We start from the raw sequence: 25886 nt of genomic DNA, 5'->3' as shown, positions 1-25886 counted from the left end.
TAATATTTATAATAAGTGCACGTGGCAATCAGTACAAATGTGGATGCACACTGGTATAAACAAATCCTGCAACTATTCCATGTTCTACTTAAAGATGTATCATGCTTTTGCTTTATATTACTGATACCACTCAAAGAACACAAAATATTAAGCACAACTAGTGCAGAAGCATCTGATACACTACAATAATGCAGCATTTAAATATATTATTTCAAAAAAATAATCATACTACACAATCACATCATTCTACCATCTTTAAAATCTAAGATGTTATGTTTATTTCACACTGTATTCTTTCAAATCATCGTAATTTTAACACTATAAATATATGATATAAATTATGGTCAGTAGGGGGAGCATTCACTACTCGACCTCAAACTCTGCCTATAAGCACAGCGATTGGCTTATGAGCTGCTGAATACTGTTGTTTTATTGGCTCTCTGATCAAGCATCTGCATGAATTAGGGTGGGCTTCATGCAAATGATATGTAAATGAGTTTATGGTAGGCTGGCGCTTGATTTCACGCACTGAAGCTGATGGATCATTTGCCCTCAAATTACACATGCATCATTTGCGCATCATTTACATGCAAAGTAGTTCTTACGTCAAAACTCATCAGGCAACACTTATATTTTGTATGCTTTTTTAAATATGTAATTAAATGCATTGTTTCTAAAAACTATATCCACACTTATTAACTATTTCTAGCTTAACACGTTATTCCTCATGCATGACACTGATTTTCTATGATTTAATGCGGGAAAACATTCATTATGTTAAATAACCCATCTATGTTCCACCCACGACTGCATTCTTTCATAATCACTGGTGCGAGGTTGAACAAGCTTTACAGAACACTGGCAAAAATCCCAGATTTGCTACGTAATGAGTTTTCACTTTCAAATTCTACACTACTGAGACTCTCTGTTGTTGTAACTAACTGAAACAAGGCAGGTTGGAAGTGACAACGCATTCCTGCAAAACTTGTCCAACTTATGGGCGGAGCATGGAGAGGTCAATTCAGTACAAAGAAGCAAAGCAGCAAGGGCAAAGAAATACAGCACGCTGATGTTATGTGAGGACAGCATTAAGCAAAGTCAGAAGCGTGTGTGTAAGTGGTGGAGAAGAGGGTTATGGGGTCAGGGAATCGGAGAACGTGTGTGTGGAGAAGGGGGCGTGTCCGAGCGTCGAATGCGGGGCGGAGAAGCCGGTCGGGCTGAACCAGCGGGCTAACTAGCTGATTATCTTCACCTGTGCCTTGTTTCTGCCAGCCTACTTATAGGCAATCTCTTCCTTCAGTAGGCGGCAGAGCCCAGAGAGAGAAGAAGACCACTGGAGGCGTGAGAGCTGAGCTAAACCGAACTGAACTGACCTGAATGGATCAGGAAAAAAGGTAGACAGAAAGGACTGAAAAGTCCCAGCGAGCGTCTTGTCTTTGTGGGCTGAAAAGCCGAGTATTTTGTTTTTGCGTTGTGAATAAAGAAAAAGCTCTCCGTCTTCACACCTGCCCCCGGCGTCTTTCCTCCTCCCACCATTAATACTTCCACAGTGTGATCAGAAGGGCCTGAGGAAGCAGGCTAGTTTTAAATACAGCCATCAGAGAGCAGGCGGGCCTGTGAATGGCCAAGGGGGGCTGACAGCACGCTTCATCCCTTCCACTCACCCTCAATTGGTTCCCTCATCTCCCCATTATCACCACAGAGAGGCTTAGCCCAGCATGAGGGAGCGCAGCCACTGAGCGGAAAGAAACCACAGTTAAGGACACTGTCGCCACCACAGCAGCCACATCCTCTCCTTATTACACACACATACACAGTTAGGGTCTGCGACATGGAGAAAACAGGCAGAATCGCAGAATTCAGACAACAAATGCCGCTGCCACCTGTACGTGTATGTGTACACCATAGCATGTGTACACAGTGGGTTCAATGGCCTATATAACAGCAAGGCCTGTAATCCACACCCCTGCAAAAATGATCTTTAAACAACAAGTGTTGACATATTTTCTCAGTGTATATAAACCCAAACAATATCAACAGACCCAAACACAGTTCATTTGCGAGACCACCGAAAGGTCAGGGCATCAGTAGCTGGACACCTTGCCCGCTAGCACTCTTTTATCTAATTATGATACATGTCAGGCTAAAAGAGAAAGTGTCATACTGGGCTTATCAGCTTGCCTGGGTTTTCAGGCACAGCTGCAAGGCATTAGCAGAGACAGGAGAATGGAAAATAAGGAGAAATCTCAGTCACATGCTCCGGGGCGGCTTCTTTATCTTAACCTCTTTTCACAGGAGCCATAGAACGCAATTCCCACCTATTTTACAGGTCCCTGATGAACTGTACCTTTTTTCCTTCAAAAACACAGATGGAATTTAGTGATAGAAATGTATGTATGGCCGCACAAAACTGAACGCAAAGTGGATTTTTTTTTCTTTGTAGGGTAGCAAACAAATACAAGTGTATTTGCCGTTTTACAGTTGTGGCTGTTGTACACAATTGTTTTGATATCAAGAAAGCTGCAGTTGGAAGGTCTATTTTATCTTGGCACACCCACCTTAGTGGAGAGGTGTGAACTGTTTTCAGAGCAGGATGTTCTCCCCCCTCCCCCTTTCACCCCTGGGTGCTAACTAGCAGCTCATCGAAGAGTCACGGCTTTAAATCTAGCTATTCTGATAACAGAGTTAAAGGGAAAATATTTTGATACAATTATATTAAAAGTTATTTATATATCGAGCCCTGTGATGTTGGCCCTCCCAACATTTTGTGTTGCCCTCCCCAAACAGTGACCGCCCACACAGTATTGTGCATGCACCATTTAAGGTGGAACAGGAAAATTTGAACAAGAAGCTGAGGCACCGAATGTAGTCTTAACTGCTGCATCTTTTAAGGTGGAACGGGAAAACTCGAACAAGAGGCGAAGCACCGAATGTAGTCTTAACTGCTGCATCTTTTAAGGTGGAACGGGAAAACTCGAACAAGAAGCGAAGCGCCGAATGTAGTCTAAACTGCTGCACCTTTGAAGGTGGAACGGGAAAATTTGAACAAAAGGTTAGGAGCCGAATGTAGTCTTAACTGCTGCACCTTTTAAGGCGGAACGGGGAAATTCGAACAAGACGCTGGTGAAAAAGTTGTCTTAAGCTTCACTGAGAGTTGAAGTGAAAAGGCATGAGGAGGCTGCTCCTGCTTGACGGGTGGTTAACGTTATCTCATTTTTGCACAAAACCAGTAGATCAGTATTGTTTTGTCCTGTTTGCAAATGTTTGTGATAGCAACTGGTTAGCTTCACAACAGTAATTGTAGCAACAGTTTGCTAACCCACAACCTAGCTAACGTTACTTACATTACTTGCTGTGTGGCTGTTCACTCTAATGTATAATGGTATTTGTCTGTACAATGTTTGCAAATGGCTTTATGGCCACGAATATCTAAAAAGTGTTATTTTTTTACGGCAAACATTGGTAAAGTAAAAAAAAAAGTGTTACTTTGTACACCAAACATTGTTAAAGTCAAAACACCATTACACCATAAGAACTGGAAAATACCAGTTTTCAATTCATTGTGGTCATGATATCACAAATTTACCCAGACTGCCCATTCAGCCTACAGCACTTTCGCCTCCCTATTCATGTTGGGATTATAAAGAGTGATGTTACTGCAGACAGTCTGTAGCAGAGGTACTGGAGCAGAAGATGCGGAGAAAATTCATTGCAAAACCTTCCGAGAGAGGACATCCGAAAGGAGCAGCGGAATTTTACAGCCATTAACTCCAATTTTGGAAACTGTTTTTCCAGTTATTTTCATTTGACTTTCCTCTCCCTTATGCAAGTGGGCTATTCTATAACTAATCTCCTCAGAAATATCTCACATAGAATAAATAACTTGTGCTTAATTTCTGTTTAGACTGAAAAATCAATAAATAAATGGTGCTCTATGACTTCTGCATAGTACTGTATGTCTTATGGCTTCACTCATACTCTCTCAGCATTGCAGTCACCCTCAAACATGGGGATTGACTGCCCACTCTTACAATCCACTCCTTGAGAAGTCATTGCTCAGACTTTCCACAGCAGGCCACAAAAACAGAAAATCACACACACACTCACACACACACCACACACACACACATTTAAGCAAAATTGCCTTGTCATCTAAAAAAAGCTCATTATTGAGATAAATCACCCAATTCTCGTCTGAAAACACCAGATCCAGCCTCCCCTAGCACCACAAACTGTCATCATCAGGCCGCAGACAGCGAGCCGCTGTGAGTGACTCACTCTCTGTCAGGCCCTCCATCAGCACTGCTGCCATCATAGCCTCCCTTATTTAGCATACACAATGAGTCCCACACAAACATGAAGATGTTTGAATGGCACAGCAGGCTCCCTTAAAAAGGCGACAGGAGACGTTTCAGGCCCATATCAATGCACAGTGGCCAGAGAGCTCATGAATGCTCCTTCAAGCCTTAACAAGCTGCATTTAGACAATAAGACTGCAGTGGCCTTAATTATGACTCACTCTTTCATAATTATTCCGAGAACACACTGAGAAGTGTTTTTCTCTTTCAAGTTTTGCATCCAAATCTTGCAGCATATCCAACTGTGCAAGCCCCCCACTGCCCCCCCCATCCTCCCACCCCCACCAAACAACTTCGGAATTATAGCACAGCAACAAGCGAGCCCGTGTAACAAGCTCGCTAATGATAACAAAACACGCAAATTGAGATCTTACTATAATCTCAGTTTAAATCTTGGCCTCTCTCTTTCCAGTGGATCTCCTATCAGGGCAGGATCTAAAGATAGCTCTCCACAATTTTCCAAATAATCGGCCTGTAATAAGAGGCCTGGGAATACACAGCCTTGAACAGAACTACAACGAGAGAATTATCTGCTCTATCTTTGTTCTCTAATCCAGGGCTGCTTATCTAGAGGATAGAACTGCATAATGTACATAGCTGGGTAAAAAGAATGCTTTGTGCTAGGGCTGCACACTAAAACGTTCGTTCAACGTTATCGCGGCATCTGCTTTCGTTCAATTGATATCGCAAGCGTGCGCAATATGCAAATGTGCCTGTAACCAATACTTGAATGTTTTACTGTATGTGTGCGTATCCTGACCAATCACAGATGTTCCTTGGGTGTTTAGGCGAACCAGGGCACTCACATTATCCAGCAAGTCGGTCTAACCATGTCACATTAAGAGTTCACTAATGTGTTTTAGAAGGTTAGAAGGCATAATGCAGTCGCAGCATGTAGCGGCAAAATTAGTGGTATACAGCGAATATCTTGCTTCCCTAGAATTTTAAACTACTGCCTTAATTCATCCTCTAAAAGAATTTTCCCATTGCTAGCATAATCATTTTCTCCATATGGGAGTAGTTTATCTTGCCATCTTGTCAAATAGCTTAATATTTATTAATACCATCATAATGATAATGTAATAATGTCATAATATAAAATAAAATTCCGCTGTAGTTTGTGCTAAGAAATGTATGCTTTGGAAAAAACGTGAATTCATGATTACTCTGCAAAAATTTCACATGGGAAATTTGAGCACATACAAAATTACCAAACTTTACTTTTGGCGCTATGCCTTCTGGTAGGTAGTATTCTTCTGAGCAGATTCAAACCCAGATTCATCCATCAAACTGTCAGATGGTGATGCCTGATTCATCACTCCAGAGAACACATTTCCACTGTCTCCGAGTCTAGTGGCAGAGTGATTTCACACCACTCCAGCCGACGCCTGGCATTGCGCATAATGATCTTACAGGGCATCCATCGTTTTCTCCACTGGTCTTCCCTGACATGTGAAAATATTTGAAAAGCAGAACCAACGTTTCGTACCTTGAATCGAAGACACAAATCATGACTGCTGAATGCTAGTCGCCTGGATAAATCTGCATAAAGTTTAGTTCCACTCAACTTTTTGACAAACCACATCCCCCAGATTAGACGCGCCAGCCAAATCATGCACCTTGTGGCAGTATCTGATGGAGCCAACGCTTCCCATTAAAAATGAATGGGATATGTTGGGGTCCATTGGCATGCCGGAGCAGCGTAAATGCAGCGCTGTGTGCAGCTGCTTGGCCATGGAAACTCAACCCATTCTAGTGCAATTTTTACACACTACACTTTCAGCACTCTGTAACCCCGCTCTGAGAGTTCACGTGGTCTACGGCTTCATGGCTGAGCTGTTGTTGTTCCTTAGTCTCTTCATTTTCACAATAATAGCGCTTACAGTTGACTGGGGCAGATCTAGCAGGGCAGAACTTTCACTAACTGAAAGGTGGCATCCTATGACAGTGCCACGTTTAAACTCAGAGCTGTTCAATACAACCTATTCTGCTGTCACTGTTTGCCTTTTGAGATTGCACGAGCTATGTGCTTACTTTAATACACCTGTTAGCAATGGGTGTGGCTCAACTCAAGAATTAGGAGGGGTCTAGGCAAATCTTTTTGAATGCTGATTTGTCTTCTTCATAGTAGACAAAAAGATTGATGTGAACAAAGTGTAATAAGTTATATTACTGCAAACACATGACTCAAAATAAAGGCCAGTGGGTAAGAAGGAATGCTACAGGGAACACAGGTGAAGTCACCTGAGAAGTGTTATAACCACATAAAGAGGACTCTGTTGATTCAGTGCTGGTTCAGGTAAAAGAGCATCTGTGCTGAGGCAGTTCTGACGTTTTTGTCGATGGGGAAGAGGATTAAAAGATCGAGCACATGAGTATCAAAGACAGTTAGGCCGCATGAGTATCAATAATACTTAAAACAGCCCGTCCACATGACGAGAGGAGAATTCAGAATGCACAGTAACCTTCACTCAGACAGGGAGGAAAGGACCTTGATGATTTCATTTGCTTAAGAGGATGGAGGTGACCTGCCACCCATTTGATTTGATTGTCAGTCACGGATGGAAAAAAAAAGAATTTTTCTTACCATCTTAATATAACAGCGCCTTGGATATCTATGAATGCAACATTAAGCAAGGTAGTTACCCTGTCACTCTCCATCACAATGCATTTATTCATCATCATTACAATCAGTCTTGATACTTCTAGCTATAAAAAATGGGAAATTTTATATGTAGCCAGTTCAATCAAAAATATTACGCTAATTTATGACTAAAGAAAGTAACATTAATGACACAACTGACTTTTGTGAATGATATGTGTGCATGTAAGAAACATGGCCATTTCAGCTCAGTGCTTTCCACAATATGAAGACACACAAAACACACAAAATCAGTAACCCTCATCAAAGCAGGGGCATTCTAATTTCATCCTCTACCCCACAAGTAAAGAAATTAAATAGGAAAACAAACTGTGATTATTTTGTCATTATTCACTTTGCCTCTGAGACACAGTGGAGGGGCCAATACATATGAATGGGTAAATATAATACACTAAGGAAAATGACTAAGAGCAGAGGGAATTACTGCATGCTTGGCTTGCAGCCAGCTGTCCAACAGTTGAAAGTCGCCTCAGTTACCTCTGGTGGTGTAATGGTGGGTTATTTTGCTCAGCCACAATTTGCATCCTGTAAACAATTGCGCGGCCACTAGCACTCAGAACCTGGGCACGATCAACAGTAAGGGCAGACTAATATGAACATTTTGAAAATTACACTGATGTCAAGGAGCAAAAAAGTTTGAAAAACACTGCTGTTAGTCTGACCTCACAACACTGGCTAAGAGGCATTCTGAGGGTCAGAATCTAGAGTTGAAAATATGGCAGAAGTACAATATCATAAAATAGCTGGGCACTGTGACAATATTTATCGTTATTGTGACAAATTACAACAAAATGGGTCACAACATGCTGTTCTGAGCATATCATAGATATCGTCAGTACTTAAAAACACTTCCCAACTGCATGTTTGATAAAAAAGAGAGCATTGTAAGTTATGTTTAATTGGATTCTAGAGCAGCACAGTGTGTAAAATGTTGAATACAAATAATTGTATTATCAGTTTTTGGAAGTATTTTTATTTAAATATGGGCATATGGTGACATATCATGTATCGTAGAAGAACCTCCTGAAGTATTGTGACATGACATTTTGCAATATCGCCCACCTCTATATCATGATACTTACAAGCACACACACACACATCATCTAAACCGCTCATCCTTCTGGGTCACGGTGGGGTGCTGGAGCCTATCCCAGCTGTTACTTACAAGCAGTTACCCAGTAAACTATATGCATCACAATATTTCATTTTTCTGAGGTTTGATATGTTGAAAAAGATATAAAAAGCATCACATTTAGAAAACTAAATCACTAAACATATGAATAATTGCTGCACCAGGGGCCTGTCTCACAAAGTTTAACTCAGACAGGCTTTCTGACTAAGATTCAGCTTTGCAAAACCTAACAAATGAAAATGCAGTAAACGCGTTTTATGAAGGCTGTTAACAATCCAGGTTTAGATACTCAGGCTGCCATTAATCCTTATGACAAACAGCCAACTGAGTCTAACATGTGGAGGAGTCGAGCAGCTTATTTTTCAAATACGGAAAAAGAAATCTCCTTAAATACGTAGAAAGTAAAGCACTTATCAGCATAAAGAAGCAACACTGTCACCACTGTCACCGCAGTAGTGCTTCTTGGACTAACAATTGCTTCATATGCTTAATATCTATGTAGTAGGAGTTGCTTCCTCTGCTTCTTTGTGATTGATGCCACAAACAGCACAAAACATATAAAGAGAAAAAAAAAGTGATCAGTGAGGTCCACTTCCGTCAGTCCCTAACTAGTCAGAAGCTCGCTCTGATTGGTCAAAGAGCTGTTTATAATCCGAAATCCCAAACTTCTTGTTTCTGTTAATCAGCAATTATTTTTAATCTGTTATTCTTATGCCAAAGGTTAAGATGCATTTTGCATGTTTTTTGTGTTTTGTTTACTGTAACTATGATGGTATTTTGTGTTCAGAGCTCAGTTTGTGCTGCTGTAAAAGTGAGCAGATGATGTATCTATAAAGTCAATGTTTTTCCTCACACCAGAGGTTTGTTACGATATAAAAAAGCCACTAAAACTCTTTATCGGTGGGAGTTTTGTTGATTCAGATAAATCCGCAGGCTTCAATACGAGCTGAAAGATGTATCCGTCTGGCCCTAATCAACACCTCAGTAAACCTTCTAGTGTACCCCCAAAGCACAATATGCATGAGACTGGGGACTTGCAGTGCAAAATTCTCTGCCAAAGAACTCGGCTATGATTCAGAAGGTCATGGCTTTGATCCCAGTTAACAGCTAAAGCCTTTGTGTCCATTACTAATGATATTCGTAATGGTGCAATTTTGAAAGACATCTTGGAAGTAAGATGTATGTATTCTACAAAAAATGACTTTTTGTAATGCATTGACAGGCAGCCTGTAGAACCCCAAAAACACAAATCCTTCCTATTACTATGCACAGACCAGTGATAAGACGTTTGCTGGGATACTTGAAAGCAAATTCCATTAAAAGAAAATCAGAAAAATAAGAGAATTGCAACCAAACATTTTGGTTACCCAGATGTTTTCAGAGTACTGTCAACATTAGCAGCAGATTAAAATAGATTAAAGTTGGTAGAAATTAATGAACATACAGCCTCTGATTTCTGAGACTTTTAGTTTGAAAGTGCTAATTTGCATAAAAAGTTGAAGCATGCTAAGGCAAAGCTGAAAAATTTGAGAAACTGTATTTCTTTGATAAACTACAAACAACTTTCTTAACTTTATCTATGAAATGTTTTACATGGATCAAATGTAAAAGCATCATATAACAGCACTGGACCAACCTACCCAGGACTAAAAGATAGAGAGATCCACACTGACCACCAAAAGACAGCTCTAAGCACATATCTTTAGTGCAGGAGCAAGAAAACAAATGATTCCTTATTCTGAATATTCCCAAACAGCAGCTGCACTACAGTCCCCAACCCCACTTCAACCCACAGTTTAAAAGCTTTGTTAAAACAGAAGTTTAGAACATGCACATTATATAGCCAAAAGTGTATCAACACCTGACCACCATACGTATATGAACATATTAGACACATCATTCCAAATCCATGGGCATTAATATTGAGTTTCCCTTCCCTTATTCCCTATTAATGAATGCTATTATTGCATGCATCGCATTTTAGTCTTGAGGCAGGGACTCGACATGTTGACACATTTTTGAAAAGCGCTTTTGGACTTGGCTACAAACCTTCGATTAAAGTCTCACGCCAGCCATGCTTTCTCCCTTTTAACTGTGCCAGCTTCTAAAACATAACACTGGATGAAGGCATGCTATGCATGTATACATTTGCAGAGGGCTTAAAGCCGTGTTGGCAGCCAGCACCGTTCGTCTTTGTCGCACATGGCTATGAAATTCTCCCTTAGGGATTTCAAGCTGTTTTGGGGTTGGAGTTTGGGAGAGCTGCTCTGCCTCTCAGGGCTGCCTGGCTCTTGTCAGCGTTGGGGACAGATGGCCCACTGGACATCCAAGTTGCAGCCTTCTGGTTCTCTCCTCTCGCCACATATGTTTCCCCCTGCAGCAACTGCTTCCTGGTGATGGGTTTCCCACAATCCAACATAGTCATCTCCATGGATATTCAGCTGAAGCAAGATGAGTAAGCTTACATGCAAAGAGCCACGCGTCCAGCTCTCCTGGGAATTCCACCATCGAAGATCAAGGAACAAGTAAACACTTCAGACTGTGAGGATGATGAAATGTCATATGGAATTTTGCACTCATGGATGGAAGCTGTTTACTGGCACCTAGAAACAGTTTCCACGCAATATTCATTAGCCTGGGCTGTGACGTAACTGACAGGTCTGCTCTGAGGAAAACAGGCATCAACAGCTTCCTCTGACGAAGTACGGCAGATGGTGAAATCTGTCGTCTATGAGTCACGTCATTTGCTCATTTGCTGTAACCTGTCAATGTCCATGTGATCATGCATTCCTCAAACCATCAGAAGCGTCAAGATCAGTATTGAGTGAAGTGTCTGAAATGCTGGTTTAGATAATCTAGGACTTTTTTAGACTCTGACTGTGTTATATCACAGAGGCTGCCTGGCATTAATCAGGACAATTAGGTGCTAAACGTAAGAGCATGTTCAGGCTTATCCATGCAGTGTTACAATACGTGTGCTTATTTGCTTTGTGCTTATTGAATATGTATTTATTTATTTATTTATTTAAGTGGGTAGGGTGTTGTTTGGAAGTACTAAAAATGGACTTGTCACCTGCAGCAACATTTAAGCATTTAGGCCTATTATTTGTGTGAACCAGCTTTTTTTGCTTCTGATTATGTTAATTATGAATAAAACAAAAAAAGAATAATCACAGCACGTGTGAGATGCAGTATTTTTTCAATATTTTTGTGCTCTTTATACGCCAGAAGGAGAACGAAAAAGTGAAAAAAAGTATACGTGACATTTTTTGTAAAAATCATATAAGCATGGTACGGCATTGTTTGATGTCCTGTGTTTTTTTGGGGTCACCAAAAAAATAAATAAAGCACAGTTTGGCTTTCTGTGATTCTTTTAATCAAGCAGCTCTTTATCATTATAATAAAGAATCGAAGGAAATCAAAAACAACCCCCTTTCCCTCCCCATCCCACTGGTCCATCCACCCCCTTTTTCTGTACATGCATTTCTAACAACTTACTAAATAAGATTTAATGAAAAGAATAAGATTTTAAAAAAAAGGTGTTAGTACATCATACATGAATGTACATCATAACATCCGTTCCAACCTTTTCATCACATCAAATCTGTCTCCATGTCTCAAGAACAGATATTTTAACTTTACTAATTCTAGCTGTGGCCAATTGTCATGTAGGTGAAAAGCCAATGGCGTACACTTTATGTGGGGGGAAGCCACACAGTCAATAACTGATAATCCAAAAAAGGGTGGAATGGTTAATATATGGATTTTCATTGGAGGGGCTCAACTAATGAACAAGCTCCTCTTGGACTGAGTCAGATGTGTACAGTAAGTAAAGCACAAAAACATGCAGAGCACTAGGTCACCAGGACCGGAACTGGGAACTTGATTAACCATTCAAGGTGCCAGTGTTCCAATAATGTGATCACTATTCAAGTGTTTGTTGTATTTCATCCCAAGAAGACAGAGAAAATGGGACAAGCAGTTGCTTTATAGTCTAACAACGGGTTTTGCTCATATTTGCAAGTAAGTAAACAGTGAAACAATGAAAGTATATTTCTCTGGCAAATAACATATTGGCACGTTATCCACAAAGGAGAAAACACTTGGTGTGGAAGACGAGTTCTCATCAGCATCCAATGTGACACTAAATCTGTGATCTAAAGAAGCAGCCTCCATTACACACTCAACACAAAAACCTACCAATTTATCTCAGCTATTTCTGAATAATATAAAACGTTCCTTTTGTGCAACGCCAGTGTTATCACCTAAAAAGGTGAGGATTTTTTTCCCCCCAAAAGCTGGCAGGTTGGGGGGTGCTTGGACTGTTTTTTTTTGGTTGAATTTGTTCTATTTCCATGGTTAAGCGGATATTCATTCATAACTCTTAAGAGTACCTGAACATCAAAATTAGTCGAAATTCACATCCCTGAGCTGTTTGGGCCACCAACTCTCTGCTCAGTGCTATAGGCACAAAATGCTCCAATATTTTCCACTGCGGTTTGAGGATGACCTAAAATGTACACCGTAACATACCCAGCATTTTCTACAAGCATGATATCTGTCTGCAGCACAGAGCATGATTAACCAGCGCAGCTGAACAGCTTCATCTGTGTCAGGCAGAATAAACGTGGTATTAACGTAGAATATCACATAACCCAACATGTTTAAAAGTTTAGTTATGTTCATGTGTGGGAATACTAGTGTTTTGCTATTGTTTGCATGAAATATATCAACAAATGGAGGACTTGTATTTTTTAAACCGGGAGTAAATGAGTTTTCACCATTACTGGGGGCTGCTCCTGCGACAACTCTTAACTGTCACCAGGCACAGGCCTAATATGACCCATTTTAAAAATATTACGAAAACAGAGAAGCAAGTATTAATTCTCAAAGACATAGTGCACATGTTCACATTATATCAGCAGACACCAATGCAAGCATCTGCACGCGTCCCCCGCACGTGTTTGCAGATACACAGACTCTGAAATATAATTCGGCATTAAAATGGTGTAGTAAGACAGATAAAGCTGGATTGACCACCGATGTTCATTCATCATCTTGCTGTCAAAACCACCAGTACAGACACAGCGAACCCAGTGATCTAGCATCCAAACCGGATTGGACATGCTGGTTGATTTTATGCAGCAGCCAAGCTCCTCTAAGCATCCAGGAGATGCTACCCAAGAGAGTTCTGCCAGAGAAATTATCATCCTCTGGAGCTGAAGATATTACAAATCTGTGTTTCAGAAGACATGACTAATTAATGCAATGTGTGACCTACGATGATGCTGCTCAGCTCAATGATGCATCTTTGTGGCCTTTTCTGAAATATTTCACCACTTGAACTTGTAAAATAATTCTCACACTGCATCAAATATCTTACATGTTATTACCGTAAGGGAACCTCTTGGTGTCAAGCGGAAGCCTTTCCAAGATGTTCTGTGCAAAGGATTTTCCTTCTTGGCACTGAAAACTGTAGACTTCACGCTAACCTTACAAGTTTTAAAAATCTTTTCATCAGAAAATGGACGCAAATACAGAAAATATTAGAAATGATATGACACATGAAATCTAATCATATTTCTTTAAGCGTGCAATGGAGTTTCCACTATGCTGCCACAATCCTTACCATACTTCCCAGAATTCTTTAAATATTAATCTTGTCATTTCTGTGTCGGCATGGTTTGTAAACTGTAAGAAACCCTCAGGAACCTTTCTGAACCTTTTAAACCCTTTTGCTGTGCCAGTTCAAGACCCCTCTGAGTCAATCACAGCTCTCGTCCTTCTTGGTTTCTCCTCAGCTCTCACTGGAATGATGTTTGGAATTGCCTTATTAACATTTTTGTTATTCTGTATACAGTAATAACTTATACAATGTGGATTTAAATAATATTACAAACTGTTTGCCAAAAGGTATTTTTAAAAGTTTCATTCCATGTTTCAAGAATTCTGTGAGCAACGTTATTAAATGATAAATAATATATTGTTATTATCTATTCACATTTTCATCTGCCTTGAGATTTGATCTCCTTTTTTTTTTTTTAAACATGAGGAAATCCAGACATTAAATTTTTATTATTAGTATTATTATTTATTAATTCTGAATGCTATACAGCTTTTTCACTCATTTTACGATCTTCTATGGCTCTGTTCCTCACTCTGGACCTACCTAAAATTTCTATTAACAGCCTGTCTTCCTGCAAATTAATATTAACGTGTGAAGTTGAGAATATTAACATCATTTCATCAAACAAATTGGTTTTATACTGGTATAAGCATTAATTCTAAAGGTAGTGTATATGCATCTATCAAGATAAGTAGCACACGAATAACCTACCTGAAAATTACAGTATTACCAATTTAACTTTACATATTTACTTACTTAAAATGTCATTCAGCCATGAATATCTTTGTCATAACAAGCGACAGTTTGACCAAAAAACAATAGCTAACAAATAATGGAAGTCAGGCCCAGTTAACTCTAAACATCTGTCTTGACTGACGGTGAAAACTTTTCTAGCAGCATAGTGAACTAATTAATTAACTTCAGCCTTGCCAGCCAATCATAATCCTGGCACTTTCCCTTATCTCACTTCATTTCTGCTCCAATCACTGCTTAGCAATTTTTCATAACTTAGCCATTACCTTGGTCAAACTACATTTCCTGTGAATGTACAGTGAACTTGAAGTTCCAGATATTCAAAGGATCTGCCTAGGATATCTGTAAAAGTGAGACCTGATGACCTGATAAAATAGACAATGTCCTCTTCTAAAGCCAAACATAAACACAAAAAAGTTGCTGTATCATTTTTGCAGTGATCTGCAACTTGGCTATTCATCGATAAGCCATCAAAGATAATATATAAATGCTCCTAAACATTATCCACATCTGACGAGGCATCTGCTTAAGCTTAGGATTCTTGATGGTTCCAGATTTTAAGTTTGCTGGTGTTGTTTACTTGGTCTTTGGAATTTACATCTCAGCTGTCCAGTTTTAATTTAAGTCATCTTAATTAATAAATAAATATAAAGTAAATGTTGTAAATCTTGTGCTTGTCAGGAATGGATAAATATAAGGCTTTACAAGGGAGTGCTGCATTGATGATTATGTTAACCTTTGTTCTTGTTGATGTGTATCTACAGTTGTCTGCAATAGTTTGGGCACTCTTGTCAAAAGACATGTTTTACTGAAAATAAATGAACACATCCCTACAGAGAGCATATTTTAATGCACAATGTTTAATGTTAATTTGCTGAATTTAATCATTTTGGGGAAAAAATAAAACAAAATGTTACACCTTTTATATTTTATCTTTTTTTATCTTAAAATATCTTTTAAAAATTGTGCATATTTAAGTGTATTCTCTGTAGAGGAGGTATTAACTTATTTTTACTTAGAAAATCAACAAAACATGTAATTTGACCGTGGGTGCCCAAACTTTCCCAGACGACTGCAATCTTGTTATTGTTAATGTTTTATACGACTATAGGGCGTTGGAATATGTAGGATGATGACAATACTGCAGTCAGCAACAGGCTATACCCACATACCATGCCACAGCAGGACGGGGTTGGAAAATGTATTGTTGGGTGACTTCCTGTTGTCTTTAGGCGACCAAGGCAGGTAAACACCAACAAATAAATGAAGAATAATTTAACTTTACAATGGGCTATCATACTTCACAGTAATAATTAATTCAAGAGGCTTATTTCTAGAACCACTTATATAATCTGATTAGAGTTTTGTGTACTCTAAGCCCCAGACTATACAGCCTAGTTGGAACATTCAAAAATATATTTAAAAAAATCATGTTTATAGCAGTGACATGCTCAACACTGCGGTGAGTACGCTAGCATCATGGTGCTGCACAGTCTATATGTAACCTGCTGTGACATCATAAAAAACTCTCCCAAAAAAAGGTAGCCAGGCCTATAACTTGAGGATCCAGGCCTCATGGAAGCGTATCCACCTGTTAGCACTGTTCAAACTGCATGATTAAACTCTTGCCTCAAAGCAGCCTGATGAAAGATCTCCTTCACTCCCAAATTGTTGCTAAGGGATCATCATTCTTCTCAGCCTAAAGAACTGCCCGTCTTAACCTGCACTGAACATCTATCTGTACATTTATTATTAACCGACACGGGATTAATAACACTGCAGCATCTGTGCTCCGTGGACAATACATGAAACACGTTTCCATTTTTATCCATTACAATGCAACCCATTCAGCCTATACAGCATAGTGCCTATTAAAAACCAGGCAGTACTGTCATCAAACAGGTTACATGTCAATGTATACAGTAATCTAAACATCACTATTATCCTGAATGAAAGACTCTGACTGTGTAGACTGAATGTTTTCCATAAATTATTAATTTGATATTCTTTTTGCATGCAGAGACAACCTGGTTAAACAACAGAGCCCCAACCACGCATTTATTCCTACTATAGGAACAATAAAGCCATTATGTAGTCAAGGTGGCGAACACGTTCATAAACATCTGAGCAAAGTAATCATTATGTTACCTTGTGTGACATGTGCAATGAGCCCAACTACTAAAAATACTTCAGTCCACAATCACACAACACTGGCTAATCCAAGCACAGATCACTCAATTATTCAAGCCTATTGAAACATGAAATTAGATATTGGTTTATAGATTATACTTCATGAGTAAAATTTTTTTGACGGCCTTTCATTTCTGACTTCTGACAACAATATTAGGCATTTGACTTTTGGCAATGTTTGAGAAAGTAGCCATCCTGAACATACAACTCTTAAAGGGCAATTCCATTGACATTTTTTTTAAATGTAAGCATAATTACATTGTTAAAATGTATACAAAATCATTCAGCATGGCTTGATGCGAAATGCTTCATTCTGGAGGAACTGACCAAGTCAGAATGGTTCACAGTGGTGGTGATAGGAACCAGACGTCTGAAGAACCCCCGTTTACTAATTTTCATGATATTCTTCTAACTATTATCTACAGCAGAGATAGAATGCTGGTAGTCTGTTCTGTTGAGAGATTTTTAATCGGATTTTGTGGAATCTGCGCATTTTTGAGTATGAGTAAATGAGCAAGGCTTCAGGCCAATACCAGTATCGCAATTGATGCATTTCTAATTTAACCACTATCATTAGCGATCTAGCACCATCGCTGCAAAAAAATTGGAGCTGACTAGGCAGTAAATTTCACTAAAACAAAGCATTTCACATCAAAACACTCCGAATGACTTTATTTCTTACCTATTGAATTATCCAATTTTGAAAAATGGATGGAATTCTGCTTTAAACACTGGCATGTTCAGGCACTGAGAAAAGACTTTAATGCAGCTTTGTGTATATATTTTTCAGTCAAATCCTTTTACGCCCCTCATAACTATCTCATTCACATTCATTCAATGCAGGTTGCATTGTAGTAACAAAATATAACATAGGCTAAAAACACAGTGCCCAGTGCGACTTGTGCTATACATATTAATTTAACACATCCTCTGTAGACTGCAGCTGTAGATATTAATTAAAATTACTGTAAATAATAATGTGTACAATAATTTCCACATGAATAAACTATATTACACTAACAGAATTAAAGTCAAACTGAAATATAAACTGCGATGTAATACGTTTCACTGAAGTGGAACTGTACATATTTACATTGCCAACTCAACGTGTTATTTTTTCGCTCTAAATTCAGTGTAATAATATTGAGAATTTCGGGGGTGAAAATCATTTCTCAGCAAAGTAAACTTCAGCACTGGATGCCCTTGTCAAGGCTTCCTCGAACAAATAAAGTTGCGGTGCAGAACCAGGAACTAATTTCATTAGTGGCTGCCATTTGTGAGTGATTAAGGCCTGCTCTCACATAGCGCCGTGCCGGCCACAAAGTTCTCAGAGGTTAATAACCAGTTACAATCAATTACTCAACCAATCTGATACAATCAATGGGTCCCTCCAATCACAACAGAGCAGAGAAACTGAGCTGAATACAATCAAACCATATGGATATCTCAGACGTGCTGGTCAAGGTGACTGCATTAAAGGATATTGCACCTGTAAGTAAAAATAAAGAGTCACAGGAACAGCTGCTGGGAGGAAGTGTGGGTGATGTGTTATATAACCACATTTATATTTGCCTCACAAGTGAGAGCGTAAGCTTCTTTTGCTTCATAGAGGTTCTTAGAGGATGCCAATATTATTAATATGCCAATATGCCATCATGTTATAAGAAAAATAAAGTTTTATCTGCCACATTTAAAAAATACTACCAAAAACTATAAACACAATTGTTTTATGTAATGTTTTACATACCACACTGCAATAAATAGAATAAAAGTAACTGTGCTCTCTTTGTAATGAAACATGCTGTTGGTCAGTGTTCTTAATGTACTGATGATAACAGCGATATGCTCAGAAATGTGTATTGTGATATATTATGATGTAATTCAACACAATAATGATAAATATTGCCAAATTGCCCAGCCCCACTTCATATTTTGCCTCTGGTTGTCTCTGATAGCAGGCCTCGACTACGGCCCTGGGTCAAAGGTGTTTTGATTCTTTGATTTAATATTCAATACAATATGCCACAGTTTATGTCACAGTTTCCACTATTCAGAGGATGAATATATGTAACATCACCTTACAATAAAAATAATAATAATAATAATAATAATAATACTTTTAAAAACCCTTCGAAGTTAATAAATGGCACAACATTCCTTAACTTCATTAAATTAAACACTATGAGACAGTGTTAATGCTAACATTTACTCGGTTCCTGTAATGGAACTAATTGGATTTGATTAACTTTATTAATCCACCAGGGGGAAATTTTTCTTGGCCAACCGAGACTGCATGTCATAAAAGAACCACCAAATACACATATACACCAGACATACAACCTCACACCCTGGTAAAGACATTAAGACATCAATAACATAACATAACAACAAAAAAAAACATTGATCACCTAGTAGAATCTTTCAGTTAGCAGTTCTTTGTCTTTCTCTTCTACAACCTCCTCTCCTGTTTTTACCTCCCCACTCACCCTCAACTCCAGTTTGCACTCTGCCTGTAACGACTTAAGTTGGCCTCTAAAGTTTGCTGTTCTCCCTCGCAGGTTTTATGGCCTTTACGAGCTGATCCTTCCTCATGTCATCTGTCAGAGTCATTTCTGTTTTGTCCAACAGAGCACAACAAGAGTGAAAACAGGAACAATTGAAAAGTAATCTGTGCCAACATCGTATGACGTGTGGATGGTAAAGTGGACGTTTCCGTAACAATTCTGCTTTTACGTCAGCTCTTTTCCAGTGCCACGCAGCCATGGGGCTGGTATGAAAGGCTACAGTGATTAACATTGGAGAGTACTGCAAATGACGCAGTTACCACTTCTAGTCTAAAATGCTCTTTAACGTCATGTTTACTTTGTCTTGGGGGCTGGTCTGTTCAGGATTTTCCATTTTGGGCTTTTGACAGTACCCACTGCATGGCATAAAAACAGTGTCATAGCAACACTACAGAGATTAGTTTGGCTCAGAACAACAGGTCTCAAATAGACTTTTCCTGCTCCAGCGGTCTAACAATGTAAGCCCCTAAAAATCACGACCTCAAGAATTCATAATAGACTTCAGAAAAAAAAGAAAAGTGATTCGAGCGTGGGTGTCCCTCTTCTTCCCTATCCACATTACTTCCACAGGATACATCCTAGCCTGGTGGTCTCCAGTCCTGGTCCTGGAGAGCTACCTTCTTGCAGAGCCTACTTCCAGCCACAATTTGCCCCACCTGCTCCAGCTAATCAACCTCTTCCCAAGTCCGTGATTGGCTGGATCACACGTATTAGAGATAAGTAAGGGGCAGACAGCTTATTGGATACACGTTGGAACTAAACTCTGCAGGAAGGTAGCTCTACAGGACCAGTGGCCAGCTGCAACAGCTGTGCATAAGTTCAAACGTAGGCTAGTTGTAATGTAAGTGTTTACTAAGTTCAGGTTTATGCTTTACTAAATCAGAACAGGTTGCACCAAACAAAGTAGTTTTAACATTGAGCTTAGTAGTTACTTAATATTTACCTCCCCCTGAGCAGGTGTACGTGTTGGGGAAACCATCGGAAACCATGTAGAAAGCACAAAAAAGACCAAAAACATGACTTTTTTTGGTTAACTAAGCTAAAAACTCTAAACACTATACGCTGAGATTTTACTTACAGCTCTAATCATCGCTCTGGTTTAAACTCCGAGCAGGAAGCTAAACACCCACAGCTCCAGCTCAGTGAGACTCAGCAGCTGCATAAACGGCTAAACTGATCTGCTGTTGTGACTGTTATCCAGAAACTGTCATTTAAATAGCTGCACATTTGGTTTTCTCAGGGAAATATCAAAGAATAAACAGACAGTGGCTGTAGATAATTAGTTTTATTCAGTTTAACTTGTACACATTGTTCTCTTCCATGCTGGATATTTTTTCCATTGAAAAAGTCAGAGCATCTGCCGTCGCGTTTCCATGGCAGCAAGTTTACAGATTGGTTCTGAACATGTTACTGTCATGTTAAAGCAGCGTATGCATTAGTTAGTTGTTACTAGTTAAGATACGACTTATGGATTTGCAGTGCAACCAAATTTAGTAACTAAAAGTTTCAACCTGTCTAATGTTCACTAAGGACTTAGTAAAGACTTCACGGCCAAACTCAAGTATAAACCTACACAAAAATCGTGCAACCCAGTCCAAGGCTGGAGACCACTGTCCTAGCCTACATGTGACCACTGATGGTGGGTTTCCACAAAAAAAAAAAATATAAATGAAAGACCCTCAGCATATCTGTGATGCAGCACATTTGTGAGTTCAGTGCTCGGTTTCATACTGTTTTTTTTCAATACTGTATTGAAATCATTACACCCTTAACATACATTGATTACACAAATCTACAATGTTCTCAAAGTGCTACTTAATGAGTACTCATGAGATTTGTACACTTGACTCACCACTTGCCTAATAATACCTGTCTAATAAACCTGACTAATTACAATATTTTATCAAATACTAATAGTCTGTAATTTTAAATTAGAAGTTTACACAACCGTGTAACAGTATAATGCTGTTCTGCACTTCAGCCACACAGAACACGCAACAAGTGTTCTGAGATATTTCAGGTATGTATTCTGCTTAAAGCTGTCCTGCGAAGGAGCTGCTGATTCTATTTGTTTATTTTCACAAGTGTTAAGAAACTGCTCCAAATACAAACCGCAGGAACCTGATAAATGTCCTTTGTATTCTGCAAGTTTATTCTGCATGTCTGTATGTAAGTGTTTCAGCAAATGCTGGCGAAATGAAAAAGCGTAAACAGAAAAAGTGATGTGCTGGAGGGCCTCTATCTTGACCTAAATTACAGCTTCAACAAACAAATCACAAAGCAGTCATTTCATCTGAATAAAAGCAAAGACCCTCCTGTAAACCAGGCAGCAGTTTTTGCCTTTAAGCTCGATTGATAGATGTTCTCGGCTTACGGCCAGTCATCTTGCTTTTTGGGCCTTTGCCCGACACTCATTTTCAGGCAGCAGCGTAAACAATATCACAAACATGAATCAGTACTGTCTAGTCATGAGCTCTCTTTGCCAGCAGGGTCTTAGTGAAGCAGCCCTCTAAGCATTTCCTGCCAAAGCAGAGTGTCATACACTTCTATCAGACCTTATCCTCTATCACTCTGAGTGCTGATTAGTTTAATTAGGTCTAAAGCCCTGTCCACCCATTATTCGGACGTTTCCAGACCTCCAGGCTTGTTATCTGGATTGGTTAGGCCTCTCATCTGCAACTGGTACACAAATTAAATCCTAGCCTCACTTCTCGTCTGCGGCCTGCTCCACAATGCTGTCCAATTACAGAGATTTCAAGGAACTCACTTATGCAATCAAGTAATTACAATCCAATTTCACATGAATCACGAGCTCAACATCATTTTTAGATTTTCAAGAAAATTAGTTTTAATGATGTACTGTTTTTTTTTCAGATGTGAAGAAGTGGCATCATAATTATAGAGCCATTGTATCAACTTGTTTTTGCAACCTAATCAAGAGAAAGTGTAATCAGGAAAAAGATCATGAAATGCAGACTGATGTACTTGCAACTGTAGCTTATTTACTGTAGTGCTTTTAATGGAGCATATGGAAGGATGATGGATATCTACGAATGATAGTAAGCTTCCTCCAGGAGATGTTTGGACATGGTAAAACAAATACATTGAAATACATAATATCACAGCTTACTGTACTGATTTTATTTTTATTTATTCTAATATCAGTGTTTTTCTGAGCAAATAAAAAATTGCAGCACAGACAAATACCTTTTTAGATATATGTAGAATAAAAAGATTTCTAAAATATTCACACAGTACTGTGTGTGTGAGATCACACACACACACACACACACACACACACACATAATTCAGTACACACATTATTCAGTTATCGCATTTTTTATCAGCTCCACTTACTATATAGGTGCACCACTGAAGAACAGGGTAAAAGGGGGCTAAAAATTATGCAGAGAAACAGATGGACTACAGTCTGTAACTGTAGAACTACAAAGGGCACCTATAATCTCTGTATCTGTAATTCCAATTTAATTTCATTTTGTATTAAGAAACTGATACAAATGCACAAAACAGAGAAAATCCTTTTGCTATCCATCAGCATGCCAAAGTTCAAAGAAACTGATCTTCACGAAAAAACGAATACGTCTAACACACAAATAAATAACAACTCTCAAAGCAATAATTTAACCAATTCAGCAGCACTGGAACAGTGGCAGTTTTGTCAGGAAAGGGATGTAAGACACAAACTTTGGTGAAAAATGGTGAGAGTGGCAAAGAAAAGTGTTATGCTTAACAAATGACAAAAATTGGTTACATTTGGGGTCCTCCCATCTCCATAGCAACAAGCTATTTGCAAGAGCTTCCAGAAAAAAGGCCCTAGCATTGCAGAGAAACAAATTAAAGCATCTGACGTTTGCCATGTTTTTGACGCTTTGACTGGGAGCAGGTGCTGCGGTCAGATAAGACCACATAAGGCCAACAAGACCAAAACTTTTTGGCCACAGTCATCACAGGTAAGACTGACATATGTCTGGCATTAGGTGCACATTCCAAAAAAAAAATGATTTACCTGTGAAAAAGTGTTGAGATTCTTTAATGTTCTGGCAACTTTGCTGCCACTGGTCAATCACATCATTAACTCTCCAAAGTACCAGAATATTTTGCTCATAAACCTCGTTGTGTCTGCCAGAAGGCAACATATAGGATCTTTCAACCTGACTGAACCATGACATAACACACTTCAAAATCAACAGATGGACAAATGAATATAGGCATGGCAACATGACAATATGTCATCATAAACTATTCTCAGTATATCATGAGTAAAATCTGACTCTTAACAAATATGCATACACCAAAACTGCCCCCATCAGATACACAGAACTTAAAGCTTTCATCTTTGAGAGAGAGGAGAAAATCAAGCTCCACTTCTGCTTCAGATCTGAAAAAATCCACAGGTGTTTCTGTCCATCCTTCCACTGTGAGAAGACAACTCAACACTATGTGTCTGAGACGATGTGTAGCTGTTAAGAAGCCCTTACTGAGAAAAAAAAAAATGCAAAACAAAAAAGAAGCCTCTGGTGTTCTCAGAATAATGGACATCAGCATCACTGAATGTCTGTGGAATAATGAGAAGCAGAAAATGCAACCAACTTCTAAGACTGAACTTAAATTTATAAAAAAAATCCCTGCTGATTTCTTTGAAAAACTGAAACTAAGACTCTAAAGAGTAGAAGCTGTAACAAAGACAAAGGCTGGTTACATTAGATACTGAAGAATTGGATTTTATATTTATATGTTTAGGCCTCTATGTAATTTGCTGGAAATTCTGTACACAAATTTTGCAATAATAATACACAAACATTATATATATATATATATATATATATATATATATATATATTTACACACACATTTGTGTGTATTATAATTGCAAAATGTATTGATAGCATGAATTTCATATTTGATCACATATGATACAACAGGACAATATATGAGCTAAAATATTTAAGCAATAGAACACGAGAGGGAGTGTGTTATCGCGGAATAACATCACGGTTTTGATTTGGTCGTAGATCATCACTGCCGTGATGTTATAGCGATAAGACGCGACCTTGAGTGTTCTATTGTTTTCATATAACTGTTAAATAAATAAAGTAAGAAATTAATAAACTGGGCTGTGAACGAGTCATTTAATATGTTTTAATGTTAGCAATTCCTTCCGCCAAATTATAGCTCCTTAACAAGCAGCTTGTTGCTGAGCAACGCCATTTGTGAAAAACCTGTGATGTTATGGCGAAATAACAGCACAGTTAGAACGCTTCTCAACCAATCAGCTCGCATGGCCGGAACTAATTGTTGTATAATAGAAAATATTACACTATTACAGAAGTATTAGAGGACAACAGAAATCAGAAATTACTACAGTTCTGTATTGTAAGGGATATCAATGTCAGAAATCAAAATATGCTGTCACTTATTAGGCCCTCCTAATAAGAACTCTAGACTGGGTTCTATAACATATTGTCGAGGACAGCAAAATAGCAAAATGTTTAAGCACACCAGACTCATTTTAACCTCACTGCTTAGTTAACTGGACAGAAAGAGTAAGCATATGATTGTGGTGTGAGTGCCTGACCTTCTGAGGGAGTACACAAGTGAGTGATGCTGAGCACCAAGGCCCCCATTCAACGACTATAGCATCATGCCATGCCTTCCATTCCTGAGGCCAATACAGACTGAACAAAGACTCTTATATAGCCTTTATACAGCCTTTATACAGTCTTTATACAGTCTTTTACAGTGCTAATCCAGACACGCAGTGTTTTAGTACACACACACGCACACCAAAAACGCACACTGCTCTTCCTGGATGCTGTAGCAGCATCCCCAGTGAGGAGAGAAAGAGAGAGCATCCTCCCTGGCCTTCCCTCCCTTTCCTCTCCCTGCTTCCGCCTCCTCCATCATCCCCCACTCCCCTCCTCCTGCCTGCGCGAGCCTCAGCAGCCAGAACAGTCGGTTTACGGAGAGAAAAACAGCAGAGGCAAAAGGATTCTCAAACATTACCTGTGTTTCCTTGGAACAGCACTTAGCCTTAGCACTCACAACAGACGCAAAAGCAGCAGCCAGATTCAGTCCAGGCTAACGTCACATGACCAACCACCTGCGCGTCTTTCCTGGTCATGTGACTTGGAAAGGAACGGGCGCTTCTGGGATGTGTAGTTTACATTAAAGAATGAGTAAAGGAAATGTAACGAGAGCAGAGGCGTAGCCAAAGGATGAGCAGCTGTGGCCAGTGCTACCCTGGAATGACTCATGGCCACATTTCTGGCCACCCCAGTTATGGAAAGTGAGACAGTCAGCCATCATCAATCAGCCATCATTAATAAAGCCTTAATTATTACCTTATAGTGAAAATCTGCCGTTAGAGTTGCCAGTCATGCGAGGCTGCATTTAATAATTGGCATATCTTGTTGTGATTGGCTAATTTGCTCAGCTAACAGGTGAGTGAATGTGCGCTGGGTCCCTTCAGCAGTGCTGCTCTGTGAGCTACATTATGAGGTGAGCTGTTCCATGATAAGCTGAGTTAACTATTAAAAATTGCCCATCTATAATCATTTATCACGCTAGCTAATTTTTTTTT

The 25886-nt window shown here is 39.1% G+C and overlaps 1 protein-coding gene across 1 annotated transcript in view; it reads right to left on the bottom strand.

Annotated features, from left to right (window-relative positions):
• Positions 1 to 25400, bottom strand: part of tsnare1 (T-SNARE Domain Containing 1) — a 197753-nt gene extending 172353 nt beyond the window's left edge. The window contains exon 1 of the mRNA XM_036590208.1: positions 25310 to 25400. The gene's annotated coding sequence lies outside the window, so the exon portion shown is untranslated. The remainder of the gene's footprint in view (positions 1 to 25309) is intronic.
• Positions 25401 to 25886: the final 486 nt, after the last annotated feature.

The sequence above is a fragment of the Colossoma macropomum genome, unplaced genomic scaffold, assembly GCF_904425465.1.
Source record: "Colossoma macropomum unplaced genomic scaffold, Colossoma_macropomum, whole genome shotgun sequence".
Lineage (NCBI taxonomy): Eukaryota > Metazoa > Chordata > Actinopteri > Characiformes > Serrasalmidae > Colossoma > Colossoma macropomum.
This window is presented reverse-complemented; position numbering and strand designations above follow the sequence as displayed.